Consider the following 22,240-nt stretch of genomic DNA (forward strand, 5'->3'; position numbering starts at 1 on the left):
CATGCAACAATATTAATATTTACAGACCAGGCTTCGAATAAATATAAATATAAACGAAAAATAAAATATAACCTTTCCTAATCTCGATAAATTCATCAACCCACGAAAGAAAAAAAAGAAGAAGAAAAATAATACACGTCGAACAGGCCTTATAAAAATACCAAACGTGACAAAAATAGGCAGACGCAGAAAATCAGCAACCCTCTGCGTCAGCCATCCTGTCACGGGCAAATCGAGGGTAACAGATTACTCCCACGATCATCATCAACAACAACCCGCCCGATGCGGTGTCCGAGAGAAAGGCGGGCAACAACAAAGAGACAGAGAGGAGAGAGATACACGCGAGTAACGATTACTCGAAGCAAGCTCATGGGGGATTTTAATAAGGAAACGAGAGCTTATTCATATACCGTCATGGCGCAAGCGCCAGAAAGCCACCTGTAGCCCCCAGCTTCCCAATCAATACATCACAGACGCGTATCGTGCAGCTTTCCAGGTATATAGTAATGTGTATGTATAATACACGAAAGCATACACGATCCTTCCTGCAAAGCTAGAAATCGCCTGTTGCTGTTGTGCCCCAAATACCACCCCCGATCCCCCATTCCGTCGATCGCATCCATCCGTTTCCCGATCTATCGAGCGGAACCGGATGGTCCACAGCCGGATGCCATGATCCACGTACCGAGAAATCGATGTAGGTCGCCGTTTAGAAACGGTCGTATCGAATATTACGAGGGCTGTTGAGGGCAGTGGTGTACACTCTCTCTCTCTCTCTCTCTCTCTGTGCGCGAACCGTTGCGACGTCATTCAACGTTAAAACTCCCTTTTCCACGCGGAAGAATAAACGATTGTTCTTCGCCCGATGGTATTTAATCGGTATTGCGATGGGTGGATGGAAACATAATACGTTGCACGTATTAATCGTTGGATTTTCAGGTATCGAGGGGGATGATAGTGTTATTAGACGACGAATCGACCTATTTCCCGGGACACGGGTGGATGATGCTGGATGTGTTTTATTGGGGGGTTAATTTTTGGATTTGTTTTTCGATAAAAAGAAGATTGATATGGTAATGGAAGTTGATAAATGGAATCGTGGAATTGGATATTCGGCGGTTCAACGGGGGAAACGGGTGAAAATAAATCTACGTTTGTGTTTCTGCGAGGAAGAAGCGTGAAGCTATTCGATGCCAATCAACTATTTTTCGCGTTAAAGGATATTTTTGTACGAATTGTTGAAAAAGGAGAAGAGGGAAATTTGTTCAATTCGTAAAATATTTGATATTTGAAAGATTCAATGGTTTCGAAGTGATTTTGAGCGTCATTTTTTTTTCCTAAAAAAAAAAAAAAAAAAATTGAGATATCTAGAAATAATTATTTATTTCCAATTATTAATAAGTTGGTAGAAAAATACAGATTATTTTTCTTCTAGAATCTATATCAGAATATAAATTTGTCCACCGTTTTTCGATATTAAAAAGATCTTTTTTTTTTTTTTTTTCTATCGAAGCAAGAATTCCTAATTCGATCCTAAAATTTTTGACTGCACAAAGTTCTGCTTCTCTACGAGAACGCAAATGAAAGACTAATTAAAATTGACATTAAAGTGAGACATTTTAGTAGATTTAATGCAATTTTCGATAATTGCGAAGTTAGATCACTATTTAACATTTAGAAAGAGCGATGTTTGATATTTGATGAAGTGACACAAAGAATAGACAAGAAATGTTGTTAATTTACTTTCTCATAATTTTCTCACAATTATATTCGATAAATATCCTGACGTGTAACGTAAAAATTAAAATAAATACCAAAAAAAATTAATAAATTTATCATTGAAAAGTTATAGAAAAAACGAATGAAACGGAAAATTTTATATAAAAATCCGATTAATTGTTGTTGCAATGTTACATGGCGAAATCGTGAAAATTCTAAAATAAATGCTGAACCATAAATTATGAGAGATTCGTAAGAGGATTGCGTTACGTGCATTTATCGTACGCGAAACAGTTTAATGGAAACATTACTTGACTTCGTGTGAAGCATAAATATACATAGAAGTTACATCCGATATAATCGAACAATACTTGTCATAATTACGCACGAGTTTTGAAAGCAATGATTTTAAACGCGTTAAAAATGTGTTATGGATACGTTTCCATAATATACGAAATGGAATTTATCAGATTTTCACCGCATAAAACTGTTTGAATGATATGACGATTTATAGATATCTAAAGAACAAATTGAAAAATAAAACGAGAGAGGAATGAAACAATTAATCGAACAAGACTTCGATCAATCTCTATGCATTGCTATGTGTACACGTAACATGTTGCTTTCAATATCATAGAATAATTGAAATTGTCGCAAAGAAATTATTTAGCCTGACATTACTCACAAAGAGATATTTCTATCTATTAATTTTCAAGAATTAAAAATCAAGAAAAAAAAATTACAAAAAAATTACAGTATTAAAATTATTTTCTTATTCATTAAAATACAAATGATATTCACTATTTCATACTTCATCGAGAACGAAAGAAAATTGGATTTGAAGAAAAATGGAAAGAAAAAAATCCCCTTACCCTTATCCCTTTCAATTTTGATTCGACTCTCCCTGTATCCAGGATTTTAAAGCGCTCCAATATCGGTCCATTGCGGAATTGTTTGCTTACGTATAAGGTAAACGTTTCGTGAAAGAGACTACATTGAACGACTCTTAAAACGCCTCGTGAAGGGATAAAGTCAATTCGACCTATCCCCGTAATACAACGCCGAGAAAATTATCCGCAAGATCGCTTTTTTTTTTTCACACCTCCCTCAAGATTCTCCCCTAACATTTTTGTTGGTCTCATTTTCGTGCAGATCGAATGTGTTCATAATGGAAAATACGACAAAATACGATCAGAACACGTCAGATGACGATAATACGTTCTGAGAAAAGCTGAAAAACAATTTGCGCCGTTTGAAGAATTTCTTTTTAAAAGAATTCCTAAATATTAATTGAATTCTAAAAAAAAATGCTCAAAATTTTTTTTCCATTAATTTATCGTAATTTATCGACAATTTATTTGAATTTATTATTCCTTTCACTCGATATATATTTTTTGTAAAATATTTAAATGAATATTTTTTCTAAATTCTATTTTCCTCGGTCATTTTTCTTCAACGATCGATGTAATTATGTACGCGTGGAATTTTTTAAATAGATATTCAAAAAAAATCTATCTTCTAAACTAATCCTTTAATAATATTATGGAGATGCTCTTTTCAACATATTCCGTCTGAGAAATTTTAATCGGTCTCTCGTTTGATATCGTGTAATCCTCAAAAAAATGATACAAGCTAAAAAAAAAAAAAAAAAAAAAAGAAATATACACTCGTTCGACCGTGATGTCTCGATACATCAAATAACTAGTGAGTTCGCACGATTTAAGATATTATTTCGTTTAAATTGAACGAGTTAAAAGGTTGAAGCTACCCTTATAGACGAGTTTCTCAAAGAGTCGGGTAATGTCACACGGCTGGAATCGATTGACGATTTATTACGGTCATTTCTCACTTAGGAGTGAAAGTTTCTATTGGCTGGTTGGCTCGATAAATGAATGATATATGGAACGAGATTAATGGAGTTTCGAGATTTTTCTTGTGCGGTTGAAATGAGTTAAATTTTAAATTACAAGAGAATAAACACGTCTTCTGTTTGTGCACGTGCGCAATATTTGTTTAATAATATTTATTTACAATAATAATGTCACGATATATCGTAAATTCTCTTTTCTCTTGGATAATAGCCAATTAAATCCGCCGATATACCCATACAAAATTCGTTTATTATTAAATTAAATAAAATACATACGCGACTATTATTCACATTATGAAATTTAAATACAATGACGAATATATGCATGTAAACATAGTAACAAATATTACACAATAAATGAATAATATAAATTCATTGAACACTGACACGTGAAATCAATAATTTCCATTTAGTATGCTGATTTCAATTCATTTCTTTTTAGCAAAATTTCACGTCTTTTTTTACTTTACTGAACTTGTTCGATTAATGTTCTTTTTTTTTTTTTTTTGAATTATTGTTTAAATACTATATCGAAATAAATTTGTGAAATACAAATGTTCTTATGAAATGTTCAATTTTGTTCAAACGATTTGCTGCAAGTTTTTCATTATTTTTTTTTTCCTCAAAACAACAAAAAAACAATCCCTCTACGCCCCTAGAGCATCCTAAAGAAATATAAAAAAATGCTAAAAGATATAAAAGTAATATCCAATATAATCCTTTTTCCCAACTAACCCCGTATGCGCGGTGTAATGTAAATCGATGGTCGACCACTACATAGACCACGAAAAAATAAGATAAAAAGCCACGGGATTCGATAATGCTGCAAATACGCAAATTTGTTACGAATGCTTCAGGCATTCGCCAGACAATGCGCTACAAACGAGAAAACTCGTAAATACATAAAAATGTAATAAATCATTCCATTACGATCTAATGAAATACATATATCTGGAATTAATTACAGGCTTCAATATTAAACAAAAAATTCAATCGTTCAGTTCAATCGTCTTGGATGATCTTCCTTTAAAGTAAAAATTAATATTTAAACGACACGAAGAGGGAGAGAAAAATGAGAGGGGAAAAAAAAGGATAGCTTCTATCGAATTTGTTAATTGTTACGTACGTCTGAATAAAGAAAAAAATTCATTTTTATCAATTTTAAAAGTATAATAACATAACAAGGGGAAACATAATTACAAATATTAGAAGATATATTCTATTCAAATTAGTCTATCATTTTTTACAATTTGGAATAAATGTTTAACAGTTATAATAAAAAAGGAAAACGAGAAAAATAAGAAAAAAAAAATTATCCCATTATATGAGATCCGCACTCTTTGGCACCCTTTGCGTTATTAATAGAACCGCACACGCGTTCCATAATTAAAGTAGAACGTAAACATTGATAGCGACAACGAGGATGATGGTGACAATCCCTGTAAAATTTTCAGGGACTAGTTCATCATCACAACGAAAGCTGTGCGTAAATACAAATGGGCGAAACGAGGGAGAAAAGGGAGTTTTAATCTTTTAAGCTGATGAAAGCGAATCAAACAGTGGAATTCGAGGAAAATCGAATTTTTAGAGAATTTCAATTTTTGAATCGAATGCTTTAATATATAAAATATCAATGAATATCGAAACATATTGCAATATATTTTAGAAATCTTGTAATGGAAAATAATCTCAATGTAAATTGAAATTCTTTAAATAATAAGAAAAAAAGATTTTTAGAATTGAAATTTTAATAGTTGAAATTATTGTTTTATTTGAATAGTAAACTTTTTTATCAAAAATTACTTTCGAGATAAATTACCCACAGAATCATTCAACATGTTGTTTCGAAAACGCGTATCGCAATGAGTAAAAAATTACTGTTCTTTTTGATGAAAAATTTAATGGTTCTTTATAGAATTCTAATGAGCTTCTCGACCTATTTCCAAGTATATATTCTGCCTACACAGTTTCTCTTCAATTCATCATAATGCTCGATATACATGCTCTTTATAATAGATTAGAATGAAGGAATTTATAAAATACGATCATATGAAGATTAATGTTGAAGAAATTTATAATTTGCACTTTTCTTTTATACTTTCATCATGAAAGCATAAAGGATTGATTAAAAATCTTATTACCGAATTATTTATATATTCTCAATTATTCTTTAACAATCATCCCTATCGTTTTCAATTTCTATGATAGTTTTTTATCACATATTTTTACATATAGTGTCAAAAAATAACCTACAATATTTGCTAATTATAAAGAATCTAAAATCAATGTTATCGAAAGTAAAATATAATTTTATATATATTCTAGTAACACAAATAATATATGTTAACTACATATTGAATATTAATTTTGAAAAATTTTTAATAAAAATCTATCGTGTTGAAAATTTATTGTATAAATTTTACTTGACAGAATAATTAAATGCAAATTAAAAAAATATCACATTATGAGAAAAACTATATTAACAAAGAAAAACCGTATAAAAAGCACAAAAATTTAATTTCCCCTTGCACAAGAGATGTTTGATGCTTGCATTTGAATACAACATTCACAGGTGTGACTCATGAATCAAATATTCCTGCCTTGTTCCATATTGTATAACATACATACATACATACGTTTCTCATTTATCGTTGTAATTCAGCTACGTCGTCGTAAATACAATTTTAATAAATGCAATAAACAAATATAATAAACGTGATGTTGTGGTAAATTAATAAATTAAATACCAATCTTTTAAAAGATATAAAATTATATTTTACGTCGATATTATTAATTTTAAAATCTATATCAAAATATTCTTTATCCCACTTTATGGAATATCATACGTCCATAATCTTAGACCTTTCTTTTTAAATATATTTACCATATAGCATTTTAATTTTGTAAAAATTATAAAAAATAATCTTTCCTGAGATTTTTTAAAATTTTAAATTGAAATTTTTCGCTATTAATATTATCTATACAATATTGTAAACTGAGAATAAAAACTCAGAAACGAAAGAATGAAAATTAAGTAATGACATATCATAAAAAAAAAAAAAGAGAGAGAGAGAGAAAAGCAGTTCCATTTATAAAATTTGTTCCCACAATTTTTATAAAACCATCCTTGTATCTCTAAAAATATTTCTCTTTTTATTAGAACGAGGAAACCGTAATAATGGGGACATAAATCGCGTGTTTATTCGATTTTGATTCTTCCCCTGTACCGAAACGTGCACGTGAAAGCAAATATTCACCATATCTTGATATACGACAAAATAGACGAAGATGGGATATAGAATCGAACACCGCAATATCTGCTTTAGCTACCATTGAAAGCAGCGCGAACTTTTATGCTTTCAGATTCTAATATCGGTCACGGATGTTACTGGGGAAAAAAGGTAAAATTAGAACGTGACGTTTGTCTTCTCGATAAAATTGATACGTTTGAAATATTAGCGCTGCTGAATGCTAAATTTTTACGAAACGCTTCGGATGAATTTTCTTTTTGAAAGTTCTTTCCTTCGATATTCGTCTCATTGGAATTATTTTAAAAATTATTGACACCTTTTCAAAACGTTAGTTAAACTAGATTCTTTATTTTTGAATTCACTTATCCTTTTAAATATTAATAATTACATTTCTTCGTTTGTGAATTTGGAAACTGTTTTATTTTTGTTGAAGATTGAATTAAGAATTGGAAATTGTCTTATATTCGGTGTTAAATGCGCATATGTAATACAACGGATTTGCATAATTCTTATTTTATTCTCGTTTTTCTTTTTTTTTTTTTCTGTGTAAGAAATTCCACGAAATTTGAAAAGCTTTTAATAACGCAGCTAAAAACCTATACACGATTGAACGAAATTTAAAAATCACATGCAATGTTTATTCATTTATTTTAATATTTTTATTCTAAGAAATATCTTTTTAATTGATTTCAGGAAATGAAAAGAAAGGCTATATTATACGTGCAAATAACAACTTATAAAAATATCCAGGAACAAAATTTCAAAAGATAAAAAATAGTTCGTATTATTATTCTTCATTTCAACAAAAGAAGATAAAAGAAATTTAGTATGAAAACATTCATATGAAAAAATTTTGAATGAAGAATTAAAAATTCCCAAAATAAAAGATATCGAATTACGTCTCTCTATCTAAACTTTCAAAAAGAAAAATATTAAATCGTGTATTATGTTTTCCTTCAATTAAAACAAAAACAAGAGGAATGTATTAGAGAACAAAATGCATATTAAAAAATAAATGTATCTAAAAATATTAAAATTATAAATATCAAATGATATTTTCTAATTATATTCCTAAAACCAAGTATGACACTTTGTCTCTCAAAACAGAAAGAAAAGGAACAATATGTTAGCGAACAAAAGCTTGTGTACTTGCTGAAAAAAATTATAAAATTTCCAAGATGAAAAATATCTAGTAATATCTTTCCTTCCCTTCCAAAAAGGAATTCTAAAAATTCTCAAAATTAAAAATATTCGATGCTCCTTCAACGAAAAATCTAAAAATTTCTAGAAATACATGATATTCAATAATATCCTTCCATTCCCAACCAAATTTCGAAAACACGAAATCTAAATCTGTACCGTATTCCCCATTATAATAGAAACAAAAAAATACGATATACCATCGAACAAAGCATTTCCAAGATCAGAAGGCAACAATTTAAAATTTAGAAACGATCAAATAATATCTTTATCTCTGATTAAACTTTCAAAGTACCATTATATTTATTCCCCAACTAAAAGCCACACAACAATCGAACAAAAGCTTGTGCCGAAACAATATGGTATCAAAAAAGGACACACGGATCACTCGAACGACACAGAGTCAAGCGAAATCAAATAAAACGACGAGAAAATCGACTAACTTGAAAAAAAAAAGAGAGAGAGAGAGAGAAGGAAAAATTAAAAAAAATATAAAAAATGAACTATCCACGTGGAAAAACGTACAATGCTTCGTTAAGATACAGTAGGACAATCGTATGAGCATGTTACACGCGATATCGAGATATAACATCTCGAAATCTATCCATACCAGGATTGAATCTCGCATTGTGCACCTTTCTCTTCAAAAGATACCTGGTGCGCACACTGTCATCGTTAACCGCGTTAATATCGGTTTCCAGGGGCAATCGAGCAAGGTCTGCTACTCTACCTTGCTACTTGATTTCGAGGGAAGGGTCTAAATATAACGTTCCGGCAAGGGCTCGTCGAGCTAACCTGGATAATATCGATTTTTCCCGCCATTGCACTTACTCTCTACCAAGCGAGTCTGGTTATCTACGGTAGATATGTAGAAGGATTCTACGTGTTCACGATAGAGATCTAGATGTGGTAACAACACACGGTAATTATACAGGATTTATCACGAGTTTCTGACGTTTTATTATAAATAGATGGATTTTTATGCAAATAAAATATCTCCATATTTTATATGAATGACATATAGGAAAATATGATATGATGTTATCGGATATGAGATGTAATTATCAAGTTTATAATGTATAAATACATTTTCTATAATGAAAATTTACAGGTATATATATATATATTAAAAGTATATTAAAAGTATATAATAAAAGTTACAAATTTTATGTTATGAAAAGAATTTTATATGTATTGTAATGTTGATATTTCCTAAATGTACATTTACATATAATAATATGTAGATAGTATTGTGTGCATATAGTCTACGTAATATATATTTCTGCATATCGGTCGAATATATGAATATATTTTAATAAAATCTGTATTCTAATTTATAAGATAGTATTTGGTAAAGTCTCTTTTGTCTCTTTTCTTCTAAGATTCTCAGGTATTTCTAAAATATATGGATACATATTTCTTCGAAATTAAGTACGGAAGTACTAAGAAACTAGTCATCTGAAATACGTTCTCTACTACAATGTGTGTAATACAAACGAATGCCTTCCGGGAGAACAGACACTAGGATTGGGGAAATATTGTCCTGATGTACGTTTTTATTCTCTCTCTTTTTTTTTTCGCAATGCAACTGTCTACAAATATTTTTATAAAGATATTTCATGGATCTTTTATAGAAAAATCGGAAATGGTACTTCATTTTGTAGTAATTGTGACGTATAGTGGAATGAATTGATGGATGAATTTTATTTGATTGAAATGTTTATGATAGAGTAACTGAAGAGATAAATTGATGCAAGATAAAGGAAGTTTAAGAAGAAGAGAATAAATTTTCAAATAAAAAATTATGCGATCTCCTATTTTTCTATATAGTTAAAAGCGAATATAATATTTAAAATAATAATGTTAAATAAGCTATCTTATTTACAGCAACTGTTTTAAAAAATTATATTTTCCCTATTTACATATTTCTTATTGTCTTTCTCATTGCTCTTAGGATTATTTTTATAATAATTATTTTCATAATTTTGAATATTTAAAATGTATATATTTTTGTTATTCGCGCTTCAACAATTATCATCATTCCATTCGAATTTTCCCGCTCTTCCTTAGAACCAATGAGAAACCGAGAAATATCCAATATGAGTCGATAACAAATTTTTATACTGCTCATTGTAAAATCTGTTTATAGTTAAACATCGCATTTTAATTATTTTTTATATCTAAATAAAATTATTATATTTATAATAAATAATATTGTATCCTATTGTTGCTTTAAAGTATAAACAGCTTTACCATTTAGTATCATTTCCAACATTACCGATTCAGCTCAGATTTACGAAATTAAAAATACAAAATTATAAATGAAACTATAAAATTGCAAACGAATAGAACACTGTAAATTGAAGAATCATTCTAATATCAATTCTAATATTATATAATTATTCTATAATTATATATGTAAATCTGTTATCTATAAATGTTTAAAAAAGAAATAAATGATCATCGACAATATATTATCCACAGAAGGCTAATAAATATCAATTTAAATATATATTTAAATATTAATAATAAAAGAAATTCAATACCAACCATTTGTAGATGTAAAATCATCTTTATACAGCTGTTTCAGCTGCATTAGGAAATCCAAAATCTGGTAAATCTCAGTGGAAAAATTCTGGGCAATTTATAAACGCAACACTATTTAAAAAATACGCGATTGATGTAACATTATTAAAAAAAAAAACACGATTATTTATTAATACGCAACACTAATTGGAAAATTAGAAAATCGCGATAAAGGATTGCAATTAATTCACGAAATGAATTTAATAAAAATTTTAAAGAAAAATTAGAAATTAATATCTTTATAATCTAAGTTTAAATAAAAGAAAATATGACAAATTCTAAAATTATTCTCTAAAAAAATCAAGATTATTAAATGCAATCGCGATATTTTATAAAACGCAATACTGAAGTGAATGTTATTTTATTACAACTCTACTTTAAAACACGAAATTTTTATTAGTTTACGACTACTTTCAAACGATAATTAATTGTTCGAAACATTAACAAAAAAAATCACGATTTGCCCATGATGATTGGATGAACCGACAAGTTAACAAATAAACCATTACTATTATGACTACTTTTACTAATATGAGCATAGTGACAAAGTAATAACAAGAATGACTTTCCATCTAAAAGATGGAAAGCCATCAGTAGTTGCCCTCTTCTTTGGCAATTTGCCGGGCCTCTTCAGCTTATAGCCATTTCTTTCTTCGGGCGCAATGCCCGCTGAAACTTAAATCTAGGCTCGAGATTCTCTAATAAACGAAAAAAAAAAAAACACGAAAGCTAACACATGGAGGATCAACGATCGCAATCATCATTCTCCGTACATGTGCAGAATCTCGAGCGCAACGTTCGTTTCGAAAACAAATCACGACTGCGACCGCGAAATTCGAAAAATCGATGAGCAAAGCCAGAGACGAATGGCATAATCGTCCATTCGTCTCAGCTTCGCCCTCGATTTCTCAAATTTTATTCCCTGAAACAGATTGTCACGCGAAAACGCGCCTACCCGATCAGAGACTGTGACAATCTGCCCGGCCCTACCTACTTATAATTAACAGACATACCAGAAGTATACTACCTATCCTACCTAGCTCTATATTTAAAAAATGGCAAAACAGGCATACCAACACATTCATTCCACGATTCTCACGCATAACACCCGGGCGCAAAAGCCTACACTAGGGAAAGCGTCCCGGGACGCCTCCGACACCCGAGCTTGGCACACTACTCGCATACTCTAACTTTACGTACCATTTTTCTGAAATCGACTGACAATGGCTAGTGACCATTGCGTGAAACGCGATAAAAACTCGTATATAATTTCAATTGCGAATATTATAATTGAAAAAAAATATGTATAGCTCTTAAAGAAATGAAAATACTAAAATAGATAATACGAAATTTAAAAAAATATCATTATTTGATAATAAGATTTATAAAATTACTATTTATAATTCGCAGTACGACGTAATTCCACAGCCTATCCACACACACAATGTGGAAATTATGTCGCGCACGATACACTAACGCATTGTCAGTCGCTGAGAAATTTTAATTAGTTTATGAACTAAGATCATCATGCCCATCATCTCTCCCTCACCCAAATAGCACCTGGGCATGTGAGTGAGGTCCTGACAATGGACATGGAAAGGATTAAATCTGAAAATCCTAAGCTAAAAGAGTATAATTACTTTGGATCTAAACGGGCTAATGATTTTTTATTTTATATATTCTCATTTTATATATTCAAATTGTTATGACTCTATTAATTTAAATATTAAAATTCTAATGAACAAAGAAAATTGACAATTTATTTATGAAAAAGAGATTAAGATTTAATAAAAGTATAATAGGAATAATCTCAGGTGATTTCTTCATCAAAGCGCAATTTCAAAAATAGGAATATTAAAAACTTGTTGCTTTAATTCCAAAATCTACCTGTCGCGAAGTGTCTTCTTGTACATAAAATTTACATTCTTACACGGAAAGAATTAAATAATTTTTATACAGAAGAATTAAAATATAATATATTATACTTATATACTTATAAGATTTAATTAAATTGTTCAAAATATCACTATGAAAAAGAAAATGAAAGTAATTATTTATTATAATAACTATGGAAACTATATATTTTATAATTATTTGTATCAAGTACTATTTTAAACAATATTTGATTTTGTTATTATGAAATATATAATTAATTATTTCAATATTTATTATTTATATTCATATTTTATTAATATATCATTGATATTTATCTTTTATAAATATCTATGTTAAATATACTGTAATTTTATAAATAATTGCAAAAATTGTCATAAATAATTAAATTAGTTATTAATATTGCTAATAATAATTATTAATTTCATATTAGTATTATAAATTTACATTTATAATATAGAATTAATCATATAATAATACATATAATAATATATTATATAATTATATTATTATTATATTATTATATTATATTATATTATTACATATATAATATATTAATAATAATAATAATAATCATATATATTAATTTAAAAACACGATGTACAAGAAGACCTATCCTAACTAAATAAATAAGGCACACAAAAAGTTATTACTCACAAATATAATAAATACTTGTGGTCACTATGCTCATAGAAAATTCTAGATAATACAACTGGTCATCCGTGTCGATTTGGACCTTTCATCCTACGACATGATTGAATAACCAGAGGAAAAAAATACATGCAACTCACCATTAGATGCGATGAACTATTATAAATATCATGACCTAGGAGAAGTCATCAAAAAGGTTGTCGTCAAATAGGATGTAAAAAGAAGAAAACATCTGCAACAATAACATTATACAATGTTATATTTTACAATGTTATATTTATATAATTTAAAATGCAAATTAAAAAATTGAAATAATTATAAATGAAATTATTATAAACTATATTTTAAATAATTATATTGAAATTATGTTTGCAATATAATAATATTAAAGATTAAATTTCTCAAAATTATAATAATTAAAATCTTAAAACAAAAACTTAAAGTGTAAATATTTCAAATTTCTAATAATTTTAATATTCTTCTGAATATAAACTTAGATAAGGAAAAAAAATATAAATTTAAATAGGATAAAAAATATTAAAGTTACCTCTTTGCTGGATGATCCTCTTGTCATAAATGATTTATTCTCTTAATGCACACTGAGTCTAATATCGAAAATGAAAAAAATGAAAAAAAGAAAAAATAAAAGATTATTAACGCGTTCACTTATAATCGACACTGACTCTAATCTCGCAAATTATTATAATTATATTAAATTAGAACTATTATACTCTACAAAATATTGAAAATGTTACGCAACAAACACTGACTCGAAAGACCGCATTGCGCGCGGTCACAAATCTTTCAAATATGAAGTTTTTACCGCCTTGTTCAACACAACAATTAATAACCTATAATAAAGAAAATTAAACTTAATTAAATCATTATAAATTTAATTGAATATTATAAAAAAAAATAAAATAATAGCTATGGAAGAAATAACTACGCAGTAAAAAGAAGAAAAATGCAGCAAGAAAAAACTAATCATCACATTGTCATCAATACGTATATATTACTTACAAAATGGTGCCCTATACCGCGATTCGTCTATGGAATTTTAAAATGGAGAGGGGATGTGTTTGTCAATTCGACAACATATCGAGCATGTATGAACACGAACTTCTAATTTCTTGGAAAGACTAAGGAACGTCCTAAAGAATGTTTTGATGCTAAACATAACATACACAAGAGAGAGAAACAAATATATAAATAGTAGATAAGAGTTATATAGAAGGATTCATTTGGAAAAGGAATATGCGTCATTTCAATAATTTACGAAATAAATTACGAAATAAAATTAAACGATTATAATGAATTCACTATTTTCATGAAAATGAATATATGAATAAAAAAATATATTAAAAAAAATAATAAAAATTCTATATACATTTACATTTTGTAAAAGAAATAAAATATTACCAGATTTTTTTGCAGAAAATTCGTCAACTGCGTAAATTCTTATGATGTGGGTATGTAATCCATTATTCCTTCGATCACTTTCAATAATGAAACAATAACTTGTATAAATAAAAAAAACAATAAAATAAATGTATAAAATCATAATTATATTAAAATAAAGCAATTATGTAATACGAAATACCGGCAACAACCAGACAACCATTGTAAAACATCTAGAAATTTCACAAAAATTATTTAGTTTTGATATGATAAATGATTAAATGAACACTTATTGATTAAACACTATTAATAACACTTTATAAACTATAACAGAATACTAATAGAATTATTGAGCAAATAAATCACGCACTTCAAGCCGGCCGACACGTCCAGTCCCCACGATTTTCGGCGGGAGAATGACGTTTCACCGCGCAAGTTTATGACGCAACTTTCCTATTGGCTGAAATAATACGACTTTCTTTAATTCAAACCGCGCGAAAAATTAAAATGTATATAATGTAAAAGTTTTTTTAATTAAAAAAATACAAAACATTCCGATTTTATAATCATAACAAATATTCAATGTTTTCATTTTTACCTAATGGGATGTATATATATAGATACGAACGAGAAATTTTCTGAAAAAATTATTTTAATTTATTTCATGAAATATTTTCGTAATAAGTAAAACTAATAATTTTAAAAGATGAATATATATTTATAATTATATACATTTATAATTTAAGAAAATAATTAAAGAAAATATTTTTATAATATAAAATATAATATTTTTATTGAGAAATCTCAAATTTATATTTTCTTTATAATATACGTTTTCATAAATTTCATTTTCTATTAACCTTTACAGAATATATATATACGAACTATAACATTATTCAATATGTAAAATTATCATGCTATTAAAATTCTAAAAAGTTAATTAATATATTTATGTGAGAATATAAGAAAGAATATAAAAAGAAAATATAAGAGATTTTTTTTACATTTATCAACTTTACCAACGTAGTTAAATCGAATATAGTTCCTAAACTTATCGCTTTAAAACACAGAGGGCATAACAAAACCCTTAATTTTTTGCACAATCGGTATTTCAGAATATACAACTCAAAGTTTCATACAGTGATAAGTTTTTTTTAAATAAATCATTTGCTCTTATACGTCATAATTCATAATTAACAATTATCTACTTATGAATTCATTATTCCAATTAAACAAATATTCAATTTCGGTTAAGTATTTGATTTAACTATCCGTGATTAATCACTCTACAAAAAATTAAAAAATAAATTAATGATTGTGCGATCATTAGCCATTTATTCGATGGATATATGTAAATCATTATTAATCTTAAAGTAAGTAATATAATTATTTTAATTTCTCAATGAGAGAAAAATAAATATAATAAGTATTCGAGAAATTATTTCGCAATTATAATATTATTATTGTAATGTAAAACGAATTTTGTGAAAGCCAGATGGCAGTAGCAGTAACATATCGTTCCGCTATATAGATACGATATGAAAATAATGAATCTCGCTATTTATCGTTGTAACTATTGCACGCATGTATCGTGAATACAATAGGATATCATCTTTAGAAATATCTTGCCCTTGTAAATTTCGTGTTACAAAAGCTATCATACTTTACACTGCATGGCAATAAAGCGAACCAACGGAGGGCATGAAAAGCTTTTGCAGAGATCTGACTCATTGAAAATAGTAGCTTTGTACGTAAGAGCATTGTTTTCTTTTGTTGCAGTCAATCTTTTTTCACTAGCAATATAGATATTTGCTATTATTTCATAAACGATTTATTTTACGAGATTAATCAGGTTATCTTTGAAACGAGTTAAAATATTTCTTCGTTTTTTAATCAATAATTCAAGAATATAGGTTAGTATTTCGTTGTATAAAAATTGTTTATATCTTTGTAAGTTTTTAGAATTAATGTTTATATTCAAAAGGAAAAAAAAAATATATAAATAATATTATTCTCAATAATTAAAAATTAAATGTAATTCTATTATTCAAAACTTATTGATTTTAATTTTCTTTAAAATTAATAAATTAAAGCTTGTTTTAATTTATTTCAAATTAAATAAATTCTATTTTATAAAAATTAAAAATTTTTTAATTCTTTTTTTATCTAGCTTGTAAGTCTCATTTAAGTTTACTCAAAATTAAATTTTATATTAAATTGTATTAATAAAAAAATAAATTCTATTATTTTTTTCATATTTTTTATTTGTTAAAATATTCTGTTTATATATTTTCAGGCATATTTAAAAGCAAAATAGAAACGATAAACACATATTGAAAATAATACATTATTTTTAAAACTTTCGAAAATTCATGGAAATTATATAATTGCCTTATCTGCTCTCTATTTGCGCAAATACTTTATACTTGACAAAGGAAAAACGTAGAAGATTGCATGTTATATGATCAGTGTGCATTAAGCGAGACCAAGTATATAGATTTTTCATACAGATTTCCTAAAACGAATACAACACACGAATCGAATCTTTTACGCAATATCTCCTTACTTTGAATTAACCAAATTATCCATCAATTTGCATAGTCAATATAAAACATAAATTATTATGCATTGACGCTTTTTTCTTAACGATATAACTTATTGCTTTAAAAATTATCAAGCAAACGTGACCTATTCGTTCACCACCCACATTCTTTGCTACTCCTACATAAGTGAAACAAATGTCAAACTTAAATCGAGAAACTATTTTATATTATTTAAATTTTAAATGTCGACTAGGTAAAAAATTCAAAGACCAATGAAATATGTTTAACAATACAATCTGAAAATATAGTTTTTATTTCCTTAATAGTTTCATACTCTTGTTTTTTTAAGATTTTAAAATTCGATTTTTCAATGTTTCGTAATTATATTTTCATAAATATAAATGTGATTGGAAGTAAGAATAGGAAGAAGAATAGATAATTCTTTTTTGTTGATTTCCAATCTTTTACGTCACGTAATAAATAAAAGGAATTTTTTTAATGTGTCAAAAATAAAATAGTGAAAACCTTGATAGATTCCATATAATCCATAATATAATTTTCATCATAAATATACAAGAGAATAACAAGTCTAACTTTGAAACTGTTTTCTGTAAAAATTATAAAGTGTAACACTAACTTTTTCTTTTGTAGTTTATGTAGCAATCTATCATGATATTATCATAAACCATGATAGAATATATATTTTTTATTAAAATAAATTTCTATTTATAGAAAATCATAATTTCTCTACAATTTCGTCAGATAACATAAAGATACTTTATGAATATTTTAAATATATCTAATAATATTTCACAAACATTTTAGTGTCTCTCGAAAGTCTTGTTAAAATCAACAAGTTTTAAAGAAGATATTGTCATGCAACCAGCTTATCTACTATCATTTACATACATATCTTTTGCTTTACTGGAAAAAAAAGACAATTATATTAATTAATAATAATAATATTACAAAAGTATTTAAGTCGAAGAACCCAATCTTATCTGAACCTCCCTCGACGTCCTTCAAAGTAAGACGTACAGTCTTAAAATAAACTTACAATGAATGCCTTTAAATTGACATGTGCTATCTACATGTACATACATAAATTTTAAAATAAAACTCTTCAATTATTCCGTTTCTTGAAAATTATAAAAATTTATTATATTATTATATTACGACTTATATAAAACTACTGAATTATCCATGTATATTATTATGAATACTTCATTATACATTCTACGTTTCAACAAAAAAGTTATTAATCTACTAAAACAGCAATCACAGTTAATCATCATAATATAAAAATTATATAATATAATAACTCGATAAAAACTAATTAATCAACATTATTAAAAAAAAAATATCCATGATAATCGAGCCATGGATAATAAATCAAAAAAATCACAACATGCCATTTTTCTAAGCAGAATTTCGATGTTGAATGAATTAATTGTATTTTAATGTTGAATGATGGGGAAGAAAAATGACGGTTTTAATTCGAATCGTTGAACGATTAGCTTTTCAGAGACGTTGCCCCTGGAATCTGAATTGAATAAATCGCCGTCAGGCTTGGTGAAACCTTTTCGTACTCGAAGTACAGAAAGGTTTCGTCTCGGTTTCCCTCGTACAATCCCCTTAACTCGGAGTGGATCGAACTCCGGTGCATGCTCGAGGTTCTCGAGATCGCATCTCTTCACGAATGCTCTCACGTGATACCACTATAATGTCATACGTCGTAACGATCGGTGCATAGTAATAGTCCAAGAACAAACCTGTCACGTTACACGTGGCCATGTATATGGACAAACATGTATACAGATATAAATCATTCCACTTATACACGGATGAACCTACACAGACGTGTCAACTGACCGATCGATCGAATTAATATTCTCGATTGTTGAAGCATGGAATCGATGCACATTGGAATTTCTCTTGGTATGCTCGATTAGTTTCCTTCTTTGCTTACGTTAGAATTTTGAAAGTTGAAAGATATAAAGTTGTGGAATACGAGTTGTTGCATCAGGATTTGCGAAATTATTTAGCTTCCTTTACAATTAACGCGGTATAATAATATGGATAAGTAAATTAAGTACAATAAATTGAAGAAAAAATAGGCTGAGTTTAACTTTTAAAATGAGATATTCAGAATGAAGAAAATAATTTGATCATCTCATTTATTTTTAATGATTTGAAAAATAGATAAGTATTGAAAAATGGCATAACTTGATAACAATATTTTTGTTAAGTAGATATAATTTTTTTTTTTCATATTCATTTTTTAATGCACATAATTCCTTATAAATAAGTATCTATAATCTATTCTACAAAAAATTAATTATTAGAAGAAATTCTAAATTAAATTTTATAATTCATGTTAGGAAGTTAGAAAAATTGTAATAATACATGCTACAATTTTTATAATTCTTAGAAGCTTCTTTTTTCATTAAAGAGAATAAAAAGAATAAAAAAGAATAATATGAAAGGATTATTATTTTATTGAAGTAAGTAAAATATAATAATAATAAGTAATAATAATAAGTATTTCGAGGTGTTTTTTTTTCATAATTATTTTCTCAAGGTTGAGTGCACAAGCTGTATTGTAAACTCCTCAAGTGGATTTTACATCGTACAAACGCATCAAGTGCTGATGTATACACAGATACAGAAGTCGAAGAAGGTATTTTAACATATTTTTATGATATTTTATGATGGTGATTGATTAATGTTGTTAGTAAATCGATAAAAGTATATAGATCATAAATTATAAATTTTTCTTTTATAATTTTACGATTTTAAATTCAAATTACAATTTGGAATTTTTTAAGAAAAAATATGCAAAGTCAATAAATATATCTAAAATTTTGAATGATAATGTACTTACATACCCGTCTATTAGATTACTCACACAAATAAAACTAAAGTACTTGTATAAATTAGGAGAAAATTCCGTGAAATTTCACAATCCTTATTGCTCAATCTTGAACTTTGACGTCAAGCTACTTTTGTCACGAATAATCGACCATGACGGATCGAAAGGAGCCAATATAAAAGATTAACGTCATACGAAAAATTAGAAATTGGAATCGAGAAAGAAGCATTCGTCTATTTAGAAAAATTTTTATTTTAACTTTTTTGTCAAATCTATTTAGAATTTATTTGCAATTCAATTACTTTGACTTTTTAACATTTTTATGCGCATTAATCTACTTATAGATATGTGATATCATTTCACTTATTTATTTATATATTTTGTATTTATCCAAACATTCAAAATATAATGCTAGTAATAAATTTTAAACATTTTCTTTTCTTTCAAAAAATTGTAAAAATTTCATAATTTTTATAATTTTTCCAACACAATTTATCTTACTCGTAAACAAATGTTAACCACAGATTCGTGACAATAAATACGTATCAAAATTTAAAGCTACAATGTTTCTGATTAGATAGGCAATGAAGTACAAAATACGCTTAATGTTCGTAATGAAATTTCCCAACATACCTGTTCCACGAAGCATGCTTTGTAAATTTACATATGCGCGACAATAAGATTTCGTTATAATCTCGTTTACGTACCATTGTAACTAGCACTATCTAATAACTCTATAACTACGCATACGATAATACGTTCCTTGATCCTTGATCTTCGTCATTTTCTCTCAAATAAAGATCATCTTCTTTTTAAAAAAAAAAAAAAAAAAAGATAAAAATTAAGATTTTAAAAATTTATTTACGAATAAAGAGAAAATATTTTTTCATCGATTAATAATGAAAGATAAGATACTTTTTAAAATGTTTTTGTAAATAAAATATTTACAAGAATAAAATTTAAGAGTTATTTTATCGAAAAATATAATATATTTATTATCTAGTTGTTATTTCTTATATAATTAAAATTCTATACGAAACATTCAGCATGAAAGATTAAAGTTTTTAACAGATCATGTATTATAAAATCCAGTCAAGTATCATCACTAATGATCCTTAATATCAAATCTTTTTTTTTTTTTTTCATAAAAAAATCTATCGACTAGAGATCATTTACTTCAATTATTCATAACTAATCAAATCATATTGAGCATACATAATAACGAATCCAGTATTCTGATTTTATTTTAAATTCAGATCCTAAAGAATTAATTTTAAATTCTTCAATTCCCAATAATTTGGTAGATCTCTCCTTTTGAAAAATTCTTAATTTTATCAAAATATATTAAACCTTTAATGTCAAATTTTTCAAAAATCAGCTGATTAATTTTGATAATAGAATTTGTCAATTTGATTCCTATAATATACAGTTTATAAAATGTATAAATTATCTAAATGTATACATATATAAAAAATAAATCCTGATATGGTATATTAATAACAATCATGAAATACATAAAATGACTAAAATAGCTCGAGACGATGATAATATTCTTTAATAAACTTTGTAGAACTTTTTTCTAAATGTCAAGATATATAAAAAAAACTCATAGGTTGTATACATAGACCTTTGACTTTAATTAATATACAAGAGTAATTCATATCTATACATGTTTATTACGCGTCTGTCATTAATGAATAGAAAAGAATAATAGAAGCGACAGGAAGCGTAATTAGTACACTCCAGCTTATATTACCTCCCTTATGAATAGTTATAGAAAAAGTATATAAACCCACGTATCTACGTATACCCACGTAAAAAAAGATGAAAATTTTTTCGTATAAAAATAAACTTGAATCACAATCGTTCGTAAATTTGTTACTTGTCACGTTTAAGGAAGAAAATTATAGTATCCAACAAAAATCTATAATTAAGTCAAGCAATAATAGTTATTTTAACGAATAAAAATTTCTTTTTTCTTGCATTTTCTATTTTTATCACAAAAAATTAAAAAAAAAATCAAAAAGCTTCTTAGCTAATTAGATATTTAATAAAAATTGATTATAATACATTCTAATTATTTAGTAAAAAAATTTTCGTTCCCAGAAAATAATTATTAAAATACGATCTAATATTTATCAATCAAATAAGTTTTAAAAATAAAAAAAAACTTTTACAGTTATTCTGTTTCATCGGATTATACGTAAATGGTATCAAGTTTCAGAATTTTTGCTAATTACGCAAATCAAATGACGCA

The 22,240-nt window shown here is 27.1% G+C and overlaps 1 protein-coding gene and 1 long non-coding RNA gene across 2 annotated transcripts in view; one reads left to right on the top strand and one right to left on the bottom strand.

Moving 5' to 3' along the window:
• Positions 1-14,712, bottom strand: part of rsh (Rap GTPase activating protein radish) — a 175,237-nt gene extending 160,525 nt beyond the window's left edge. The window contains exons 1-3 of the mRNA XM_086915236.1: positions 14,590-14,712; positions 13,718-14,021; positions 13,311-13,402 (exon numbers count right to left, since the gene is read on the bottom strand). The gene's annotated coding sequence lies outside the window, so the exon portion shown is untranslated. The remainder of the gene's footprint in view (positions 1-13,310; positions 13,403-13,717; positions 14,022-14,589) is intronic.
• Positions 14,713-16,093: 1,381 nt separating this feature from the next.
• Positions 16,094-18,257, top strand: LOC147658565 (uncharacterized). Its single transcript, XR_015294419.1, has 2 exons — positions 16,094-16,481; positions 16,865-18,257. It is a non-coding gene; the product is annotated as an uncharacterized LOC147658565 (long non-coding RNA).
• The last annotated feature ends 3,983 nt before the right edge of the window (positions 18,258-22,240 follow it).

This window comes from Apis florea, unplaced genomic scaffold (assembly GCF_048593485.1).
Source record: "Apis florea isolate Af1SG1 unplaced genomic scaffold, ASM4859348v1 contig_20_pilon, whole genome shotgun sequence".
Taxonomy (NCBI): Eukaryota; Metazoa; Arthropoda; class Insecta; order Hymenoptera; family Apidae; genus Apis; species Apis florea.